A 10,580-nucleotide genomic window follows, 5' to 3' on the forward strand; every position below is an offset into this window, starting at 1 on the left:
TTGTCCAAAGTGATCATCAAGTTGGGCCACTTCCAGCACATATCCAGGTTTTCTCACCCCCCCCCCCCCCCCACACACACACAAACTCACTCTCCTGCTGGCAATAGCTCATCCAAAGCGACCACTCTCCTTACAATGTGCATGATAATCAAGGTGGGCCATTTCCAGCATAAATCCAAGTTTAACCAGAACGTCGCCCTGAGACCTTCTCCATCCTAGTTGGGAAATTAACCCCCCTGCAACAATGATCATCTTTCCCTCTCCTTTGAGAATCATTTGTTCCCTCCTTTCTCTCTGTTAAAAATGTTTGCTGATAAAAGAGACTAGCCATATATTCAATACCCATCAAAGCCAGGGGCCTCCCCCTGTTTGGGGGATGGGTGGTTCCCAGTTGGTAACAGGAGAGTTGGCTGGACCCTTTTCTTTTCTCCAGCTGGCACGGGATGAGGAGGTCCCTCTGAGTGCAGCGTGGTCCAGAAGTATCCCAAACCCCATGACAAAGGGTCTCTGTGAGGGGGGGCTTCCCGCAGTGCAAAGATGTAGCCAACTCTGGGGTGGATCCACGGTGGCCATTATTTGCTAGTGACAGAGTATGGAAATGTCTTACTTATTTTGGCCCTCCATGGCTTCCCTTCTCCTGTTAAAGAGGCGTCCCCCCGGGCTCCCCCTGCCCGGGCTGAGGTGGGGGCGTTTTAATTATTTGGGCTGGTCCCAGGGTGTTTGGGGGACATTATGAGGCTGTTACCTTTTGAGATAAATACTAAGAAACAAAGAACTCTTTGAGAAATCTGGGATTTAGACATGTTTTATTGACAGCAAGGGAGGTCTGAGTTCCTGAGAAGGTTTTTGTTTACAGGAAGCAATGTGGCTTGTACCAAAGGGGAGATGGTTGTTTGTGAAGGAGGGGAGAAGACAAAATGCACACAATGAGGATGGGATTCAAACCCATGCATGCAAAGCACAATGATTAGCAGCCCACCACTTTAACCACTTGGCCACCTCATATGAGCTGCCAAAGAAGGGACAGGAGGAGAAATCTAAGGCCAGCAGAGGTAGGAACAATAAGGAGTTTTTAAATACGAAGTGTAAGGAAGGCCTGAATGACCTCCCCCCTCACATCTAGTGATGAGCTGGGGGAAAGACTTCAGGAACAGACCGTCTTTACATAGACAGGCCTCCTCTGCCTAGGTATGCAGCAAGTATCCTTTGAATAAAAAAACAAACAAACAAAATATAAAGGTAATTTTTTGGTTTTCCTGCAGTCAGCCAAAAAAAATGTGAAAAGAAAGGGGCATTTTTAAGCAATCATCTGTCCCCACCCAGGGGCTGGGGAATGCTTATTTTCTTTTTCAGACACTTTCTGGGCAAGCTGGTGCCAGTGGAAGAAAACCCAGAACGCCGTGGGTCCCCTGTCGCAACAAAACATTGTGTTCTGTGTTTGTCTTGTTGTTACTGTTATTTTGGTGGATATTGTAAATTCTTCAGGCGTGACACCCCCTTTTAATTGGGCATGTCGTGCTGCCCCTTTCGGGGCCAAGGGAAAATGTACCCTAATTCAACCTCTTCCACCCTCTACTCCGCCACCTCCCTCCAAATTCTCTGTGACACCCCCATCCCCACGGTGGCCTACCCCCATCCAGAGACCTGTGGTTCTTAATGCAACTGGTTTACAAATGACTATCGCTCTGTTCCCCACTGACTGGTCTCTCAGTACAACATTTGATAACTGTTCTGTTTTCCAAAGTAGGTGAAAGAATGTTGCTGTGAGTAATTTCAAACTCATTTGAATTGGATGGAGGGGAAATAAACAAGAACATCCGAAAATGGCGAGCCCCCACAAATTACCTCTGGGAAGGCTGAAACTCACTGCAGGAAGCTGACTCAGTGTCTCGAATCCAACGCTTGGAATGTGCCTGGGGCTACTGGACGGAGTGGGATTACGTCAGGAATTTGAATCATAGACTCAAAGAATCATAGAATAACAGAGTTGGAAGGGACCTCTGGAGGCCATCTAGTCCAACCCCCTGCCCAGAGCAGGACCAATCCCCACTAAATCATCCCAGCCAGGGCTTTGTCAAGCCTGACCTTAAAAACTTCTAAGGAAGGGGATTCCACCACCTCCCTAAGTAACGCATTCCAGTGTTTCACCACCCTCTTAGTAAAAAAGTTTTTCTTTATATCCAACCTAAACCTCCCCCACTGCAACTTGAGACCATTCCTCCTTGTCCTGTCATCTGCTATCACTGAGAATAGTCTAGATCCATCCTCTTTGGGTCCACCTTTCAGGTAGTTAAAAGCAGCTATCAAATCCCCCCTCATTCTTCTCTTCCGTAGACTAAACAATCCCAGTTCCCGCAGCCTCTCCTCATAACTCATGTGTTCCAGCCCCCTAATCATTTTTGTTGCCCTTCGCTGGACTCTCTCCAATTTTTCCACATCTTTCTTGTAGCGTGGGGCCCAAAACTGGACACAGTACTCCATAAGAGGCCTCACCAATGTCGAATAGAGGGGAACGATCACGTCCCTTGATCTGCTGGCAATGCCCCTACTTATACAGCCCAAAATGCCATTGGCTTTCTTGGCAACAAGGGCACACTGTTGACTCATATCCAGCTTCTCATCCACTGTCACCCCTAGGTCCTTTTCCGCAGAACTGCTGCCAAGCCATTCGGTCCCTAGTCTGTAGCGGTGCATGGGATTTTTCTGTCCTAAGTGCAGGACTCTGCACTTGTCCTTGTTGAACCTCATCAGATTTCTTTTGGCCCAATCCTCCAATTTGTCTAGGTCCCTCTCTTTCCTATCCCTACCCTCCAGCGTATCTACCACTCCTCCCAGTTTAGTGTCATCCGCAAACTTGCTGAGGGTGCAATCCACACCATCCTCCAGATCATTAATGAACATATTGAACAAAACCGGCCCCAGGACCGACCCTTGGGGCACTCCGCTAGATACCGGCTGCCAACTAGACATGGAGCCATTGATCACTACCCATTGAGCCCGACAATCTAGCCAACTTTCTACCCACCTTGTAGTGCATCCATCCAGCCCATACTTCTTTAACTTGCTGACAAGAATGGTGTGGGAGACAGTGTCAAAAGCTTTACTAAAGTCAAGGAACAACACGTCCACTGCTTTCCCTTCATCCACAGAACCAGTTATCTCATCATAGAAGGCAATTAGATAAGTCAGGCATGACTTGCCCTTGGTGAATCCATGCTGACTGTTTCTGATCACTTTCCTCTCCTCTAAGTGCTTCAGATTGATTCCTTGAGGACATGCTCCATGATTTTTCCGGGGACTGAGGTGAGGCTGACTGGCCTGTAGTTCCCAGGATCCTCCTTCTTCCCTTTTTTAAAGATGGGTACTACATTAGCCTTTTTCCAGTCTTCCGGGACTTCGCCCGATCACCATGAGTTTTCAAAGATAATGGCCAATGGCTCCGCAATCACATCCGCCAACTCCTTTAGCCCTCTCGGATGCAACGCATCCGGCCTCATGGACTTGTGCACGTCCAGCTTTTCTAAATAGTCCCGAACCACTTCTTTCTCCACAGAGGGCTGGTCACCTCCTCCCCATGCTGTGCTGCCCAGTGCAGCAGTCTGGGAGCTGACCTTGTTTGTGAAGACAGAGGCAAAAAAAGCATTGAGTACATTAGCTTTTTCCACATGCTCTGTCACCAGGTTGCCTCCCTCATTAGTAAGGGGCCCACACTTTCCATGGCTTTCTTCTTATTGCCAGCATACCTGAAGAAACCCTTCTTGATTTGCGCTTAGCTCAACTGATGGTTGGTTGGGAAATGTTATTCTAACCCGCGATCAGGGTTGGAAGGGACCTCAGGAGGTATCTAGTCCAACCTCCTTCTCAAAGCAGGACCAACCCCAACTAAATCATCCCAGCCAGGGCTTTGTCAAGCCAGGCCATATAAACCTCGAAGGATGGAGATTCCTCACCTCCCTAGGTAACCCATTCCAGTCTTCACCACCCTCCTAGGGAAATAGTGTTTCCTAATATCCAACCTAGACCTCTCCCACAGCAACTTGAGACCATTACTCCTTATTCTGTCATCTGGTACCCCTGAGAACAGTCGAGATCCATCCTCTTTGGAACCCCCTTTCAGGTAGTTGAAAGCAGCTATCAAATCCTTCTCACTCTTCTCTTCTGCAGACAAAATAATCCCAGTTCCCTCGGCCTCTCCTCGTAAGTCATGTGTTCCAGTCCCCTGATCATTTTTGTTGCCCTCCCCTGGACTCTCTCCAATTTGTTTCTGTAGTGGGAGGGGGCTCTGAAAACTGGGCGCAATGCTCCAGATGTGGCCTCATCAGTGCCGAATAGAGGGGAATAATCACTTCCCTCAATCTGCTGGCAATGCTCCTCCTAATGCAGCCCAATATGACCAGTTACCCATATTGAATGCAGGCTCAGCAATATTTGATGAATTGGTTGCTGTCCATTCAGTCGGTTATTTCCTACTTATTCATAACTAATGAAGATGCTCTAAGGGGATGGGAGAGAGCTGTCCCATCCATGTAGTTAATCCACCTCCCCAAGAGATGGGAGCTGTGTCAGTGGGAGAAGCTGTGTTGGTGGGTGGGCAAGCTGTGGGGTCTACATGTATAGATAAAGTTTAATCAAACCCCATTTTTAAAACCACCCATCGTCTGGGAATGGAAAAGGAGCTCTCTGAGCAGGGCCTGTCCTTCAAAATCCTTAAGATCACTGACTTGCCTATGCCAATGCCATGGGGGGTGTAGCTCAGTGGTTGAGTGTTTGACTGCAGCTTAAGTGATCCTTGGTTCAAATCCAAGTGCCCCCTTACAAGCCTGTTCCCTTAACAAAAATAAGCACATATCCATTTCCATTATGTTCGGGAGCTCCACTGAATAGGGATGAATGGAAACACTCAGTGTTTTCCTGTGCAAATCCATAGAAACCTAGCAAACAGGTCCCTCATCTGAAATCAGTTCCAATCCTCTGAGTGTCTAGTTTATGTTTTCATCAATGAAACAAAGACACAGGAAGGCACATTTGCAGATCCTTGGTCTCCGTGGGCTACAATGTGCAGAGAACAAGAACCCCATCCCCTTGGGAGGAATGGACGAGTCTGTGTTACATTCCAATGGCAGCTGTTTAAAGGGAACGTGCTTCGAGTTCATGATCACCCGCAGCGTCTCTGTAAGGTTACCAACCACAGAGCTGGTTGTGGCTGCATCTAAGTAACCGCAGAGTTAGTGTAGTACCAGATCGTTAATTGCACAGCGTCACTTTCTGGTCTCGTTGATCATTTGGGTAGAAACAGCCATTTCCTGCCTCTCTTTCACACAGAAGGACAATTTTCTATGTGCAGACGCAGGAACATCAAGATCTTTCTCTGTCCCTTGTGCAAAGTAGGGTGTCAAATTCCAAGGAACCTTCCTCTTCTGCGATGGAAACAATGGAGAAGCAGGGGGCCCTGGGCACCTCCAGCCCTGGCCGGGAGATGTTCCCTCCCCGCTTTCTTTACACTGCTCGTTGTTATTTCATGGAGTGTCTGGGATGGGGAAAAAGATGAGTTCACTACAGGTGGAGGGAAAAACGGACCCTGAGAATCTCAGGGCCTCAGGGAAAACCTAATCCCTGCTACTGGGATCACTGAGGTGCTGGGGATTTGAGCAGGAAAGGGACTGTGTGAATTGTCCAGGTGGGGAATGAATAACCACCGACAACTAGTTCCACCTCATTAATCACCGACACAGGCTAATCGTGCTGCAGATAGAAGGGAAACTGGGAGCGATTCTTTGCTGTCAGCCATGGAAACAGTGACCCGAGTGCACTGCAGTGAATGTGCTGGGGAAAGCTGGACTTTACAGGCAGGTGGAAATAGCAGATCCGAGAAAAGCCCCCCCCCCCAACTTCTTCCACCGGGGTGAGGTGTTGAGCGACTCACAACGCCCCCCAGCGCCGTTACCTTTCAGCAGGGGCTGGCAGCTCCAGCCAGTCAATGCAGGGGAGAGGGCCGAGTGTATCTCTGCACCCTGAGTCCAGGGCAGGCCCTCTCTCTCCCCCACATAGAGAAACTGGCCCTGCTGCAAAGTGACCCCTGAGAACCAGCAACCTCCAGGACAGAGGGTTTGGCCCTCAGAGCAGGGAATGTGTCCCCCAGGCTGCCGTTAGGCCCCTGGAGGCTCTGCAAACAGGAGGGCTCTGAGCGTAACCCATCCCAAACAGCCCCCGTCTGGGGATGTAGCTCAGTGGTAGAGCGCATGCTTTGCATGTATGAGGCCCCGGGTTTGATCCCCAGCATCTCCAAGTCTCTTTTCACCCTGCTGCTTTGCTCAGGCCCAGAGGGGATGTGGCCCAGCAGTCTCCCTGCAGGAGTTTCAGTCCTGCTCAGTGCGTGGCAGGTGCCCATTGCACGGAAGGTCTGTGGGGGTTTCTGCTCCTAAGTCACCTTGGTACATTTAAGATTCCCACCCAAGGGGTGGTTTGGGACAGTAGCGGATGAGAAGGGGGAATCCTCCAGCCCTGGAGGGAAAGGTCCCGTCTGCCCAGACTGAGGGGCAAGGAGACGGAGGGGCAGTCAGTGCTCAGAGAGGAGAGAGCTCAGTGATTTACACCCATCAGGGGACACTGTCTTTTTGAGGCGGGTGCAGCTGGCTTGGGATGGTGCTGACGATGGATAGAAAACAGGCTGGAGTCAATGACAGATGGGACCACAGAAGGGGAAGGAGAAGGGCATCTCCATAGAAGGTCCTGGGTGCTCAGATACCCCAGTTCTAGGTACCCTGGCCTGTCCCAGAGAGAAAAGACAAAGAGGGGCCCAGCCCCCCGACAGTCATCCCATGGACAAGAATCTGGTTGGGAGTGGGGTGAAGGTTCCCGCTGGACAAAGGGGAGCTGAAGTCCCCCAGCGTCCTGGAATTTAAGCAATGCAAGCTTCAAACCCTGCACGGGTGGGGCCTGAGGGGCACCCGCAGAAGGTTGGGCTGGACAGGGGCGGCAGGTTTCTACAATTTTTGGTGGTTTCCAGAATGGGACCAAGTCCTGCCTCCCCGTCCACCTCCCCCCACATCTGCCTAAGGCTCTGGGAGGGAGTTTGGGTATGGGAGGGAGAGGGAAAGGGGTTGGGCTCTGGGAGGGAGTTTGGGTGTGGGCTGTGGGTTGCGGCAGGGGGTTGGGGTGCAGGAGGGAATGCAGGGTGCGGGGTCTGGGCTGGGGCAGGGGGTTGGGGTGCAGGAGCAGGTGTGGGGGCAGGCTCTGGGAAGGAATTGTGTGTGTGGTGTGGGCTCTGGGCTGGGGCAGGGGGTTAGGGTGTGGGAGGGGGTGAGGGGTACAGGCTCTGGGAGGCAGTTTGGGTGCAGGTGTGGGCTCTGGGCTGGGGGTTGGGGTGCAGGAGAGGGTGCAGATTGGGCTCTGGGAGGGAGTTTGGGTGTGGGGTGTGGGCTCTGGGCTGGGGGAGGGGGTTGGGGTGCAGGAGAGGGTGCAGGTCGGGCTCTGGGAGGGAGTTTGGGTGTGGGCTCTGGGCTGGGGAAGAGGGTTGGGGTGCGAGAGCAGGTGTGGGGGGAGGCCTGTGGGAGGAAGTTTGGGTGCGGGATCTGGGTTGGGGTTGGGGGTTGGGGTGCAGGAGGGGGTGCGGGCGCAGGCTCTGGGAGGAAGTTTGGGTGTGGGGTGTGGGCTCTGGGCTGGGGCATGGGGGTAGGGTGCAGGAGGGAGTGCAGGGGGTGGACTCTGGGAGGGAGTTTGGGTGCAGGGGGTTGGGGTCTGGGCTGGGGCTTGGGGTGCGGGAGAGAGTGAGGGTGCAGCTCTTACCTCAGGCATCTCCCAAAAGCGACCCACACCCCCCTCTGGCAGCAGCTCCTAGGTGGGGGGTCTCTGCCCATCGCTGCCCACGGACACCACCCCAGCAGCTCCCATTGCCACAGATGGCAGAGTTGGCCCTCGGGGCGGGGGCAGCGTGTGGAGATCCCCCCACTCCCGGGGCTGCAGGGACGCGCCAGCCGCTTCCGAGACTGGCAGGCCACACGGAGTGTAAGCAGTGTCAGGGTGAGCCTCACCCTGACATCTGGTGGTGAAGTCTGGCAAGTTGTGGAAAAGAACTTCAGGGGCCGATCTCATCTGCATAGGCACACCCACCCCGCCTAGAACGAGGCCATAGCTGCCCAAATGGTCACTTTGGCTGCTGTGGGATCCCCAGTGTCTCTGTTATTGGGGCAGGAAGAATAAATTGTTATTACCCTGATTATGGGAACTGTGCTGGGAACTGTACTTGGCCTTTTATTATGATGGAGGGACTCACCATCAACTAAGTAGCAATTGCAAGGCAAGGGTCATGGGTTCCAAAACTCTGTGAATTGAGAGAGGTTGGGGACAAGTATTAATACTTGGTGGTATGGGCCCCTTGGTGATGGTCTTATATGCTAATTGACCTTCCTTTTCTCTTCACTGTGGAATCTCAGAGCTAATTTTGATTTCGTTCGAAGTCTAGTTACAGGCTGCTGAGCTCGCTTTGGGCTAATGGTGTACCATCACTGAGGCTCCTATACTACAAGCTGACTTCACCAAAGAGCTGAACTGACTAAGAGCCAAAATCACTGAGCGTTGTGTTAAGTAGTGGGGGAGCCTGAAGATCTATTGTGGAGAAGTTTGCGGGACGGCTGGAGTGCCTTGTGGACCGGCTGGTGGAGCAGTTCATGGGACGGCGGGAGCTGCTGGTGGGACGCGGAGCAGTTCGTGGGACGGTGGGAGCTGCTGGTGGGATGTGGAGCAGTTCGTGGACTGGCAGGTGGAGCAGTTCATGGGACGGCGGGAGCTGCTGCTGGGCCGCGGAGAGGAGCTGAGCGAAGCAGTTCGTGGGGCGGCTGGTGGAGCGGAGGCCTATGGAGCTGTGGGGCGGTCAGCTTCAGATCATGTAAGGTGCCTTTTACCCCCGCCCCCATCTCCACCCAGGTTGGGAGGTAAAGCTCTGCAGATAAACTTTTGAACTTTGGGGCTGCCCTGACCAGGGACAGAGACTTTTGGGTCATTGGACTTTTGGGACGTTGGATGATTTGGGGTTGCTGGACTCAAGAACCAAAGGGAAAGGGCATGCCCCAATTTGCTTGGGGTAGGTTTTTTTTTTTGCTCGTGGGTTGTGTTATGAATCCTGTTGGTGGTGTTTCCCCAACATAATGCCACATTGTTTCTCTCTGTTATTAAAAGGCTTTTTGCTACACTCAGACTAGGTGCTTGCAAGAGGGGAAGTATTGCCTCTGGGAGGCGCCCAGCGGGGGTGGTACATATTTGTCCCAGGTCACTGGGTGGGGGCTCGAGCCGGTTTGCATTGTGTTATTGGAATGGATCCCCTAGATATTGAACCCGGCCCTTGTGGCTGCACCAGGGGCCCAGATGAGGCGCCTCCCCTGCGGCTGGAGGAGCATGGGTGCTAATCCACCTTTCGGCGAGTTGGTTTTTGGAGGGTTAAATGAAGGCAGCCTCTGCTCTGGGCTCGCCCAGTTTCAGGGCCTGACGCTGCTTTGCACAACGATGAATCTCGGAACAGGCCAGCACTGAAATGACGGCAGAACCTGAGGAACGAAAAGCCTCCGGGTTCGTCTGTGGGCCTTGACGCCGAACGGGAGCCGTAATTTGACTCGCTTTGTGGCTGCGGCCGGTAAAATGTCAGGACAAAGTCGTCCCAGTGATTGTGACATTGGGTTTGAGGCGGCTTTGGTCTTATTACAATGTAACTAGCATGGAACACTTGTGTTTTTAAAGGTGGCTTCCCCAAGCAATCCCAAGTTGTTCTTCCCAGAGCTGAGTGATGGTGGGCAGCAGGGGATCTCCCCAGTCTGCGGGGAAATCTCTCTGGGCCCCACTGTTAGTTCTCCAGCCTTTCTCCCTCTAACCACGCACACCTCTCCCCACCCATTATCAATGCTTTACAGCAACCCCTCCCTCCCCTTATGGGATACAGCCTCTCGGTGACAGAGACTGACTGGGGCTCCCCTCTGCATGGCCCCGATGGGGAAGGAAAGGGACTGATGGGGGAGGAAGAAGACGGGCAGAAGGAGTCAAATGCGGCTAAACCAGAATAGAGAATAGAGGAGATTTTCTTCCTGTTAAAATGGACTGGAGTCTCATTGCTGGAAAGCCACACCTTGAGTGAGGTTTGAACCGGCAGCCTTTCAATTGCCAGGCAAAGGTGCGAACCACAGAGACGGATCACGGCCGACTTCCCAGCGCTGTCCAAGGAGCCCCTGCAGGGGTGCAAGTGGTTAGTGCAAAGGGCAATGTTGCTGGGGTTGTGAATTCAAGCCTTCCCTGCAGCCCTGGTTTCTATGACCCCATGGAGCTTCCCCAGCTTGCTTGTCCTAATTCACATGGAAAGTGCCATGAGAGGAAGGTCTGAAATGTGGACGTTGGTGCAAAGCTTGGGACCCCCCACCAATGTTGGCCCTAGCTCCGGGTGGGTTGCTCAGGGGCAGGGAGAATTGATTTCTTTGCTGCTGAGAAAGCTGCCAGGACAGGTCTGTGGGCACCAGAGCTCCCCGCTTCTTCCAGCACATGCCAGGCTCTGTCTCTCCTGGAGGAGGGTCCTATAAGCATTGAGCCTAAAGCTCTTCCAA

General features: G+C 52.6%; 1 non-coding gene across 1 annotated transcript; it reads left to right on the forward strand.

Moving 5' to 3' along the window:
• The first annotated feature begins 4,741 nt into the window (after window positions 1-4,741).
• TRNAC-GCA (transfer RNA cysteine (anticodon GCA)) lies at window positions 4,742-4,813 on the forward strand. Its single transcript has one exon. It is a non-coding gene; the product is annotated as a tRNA-Cys (tRNA).
• Window positions 4,814-10,580: the final 5,767 nt, after the last annotated feature.

Source organism: Caretta caretta, chromosome 28, assembly GCF_965140235.1.
Source record: "Caretta caretta isolate rCarCar2 chromosome 28, rCarCar1.hap1, whole genome shotgun sequence".
Taxonomy (NCBI): domain Eukaryota; kingdom Metazoa; phylum Chordata; order Testudines; family Cheloniidae; genus Caretta; species Caretta caretta.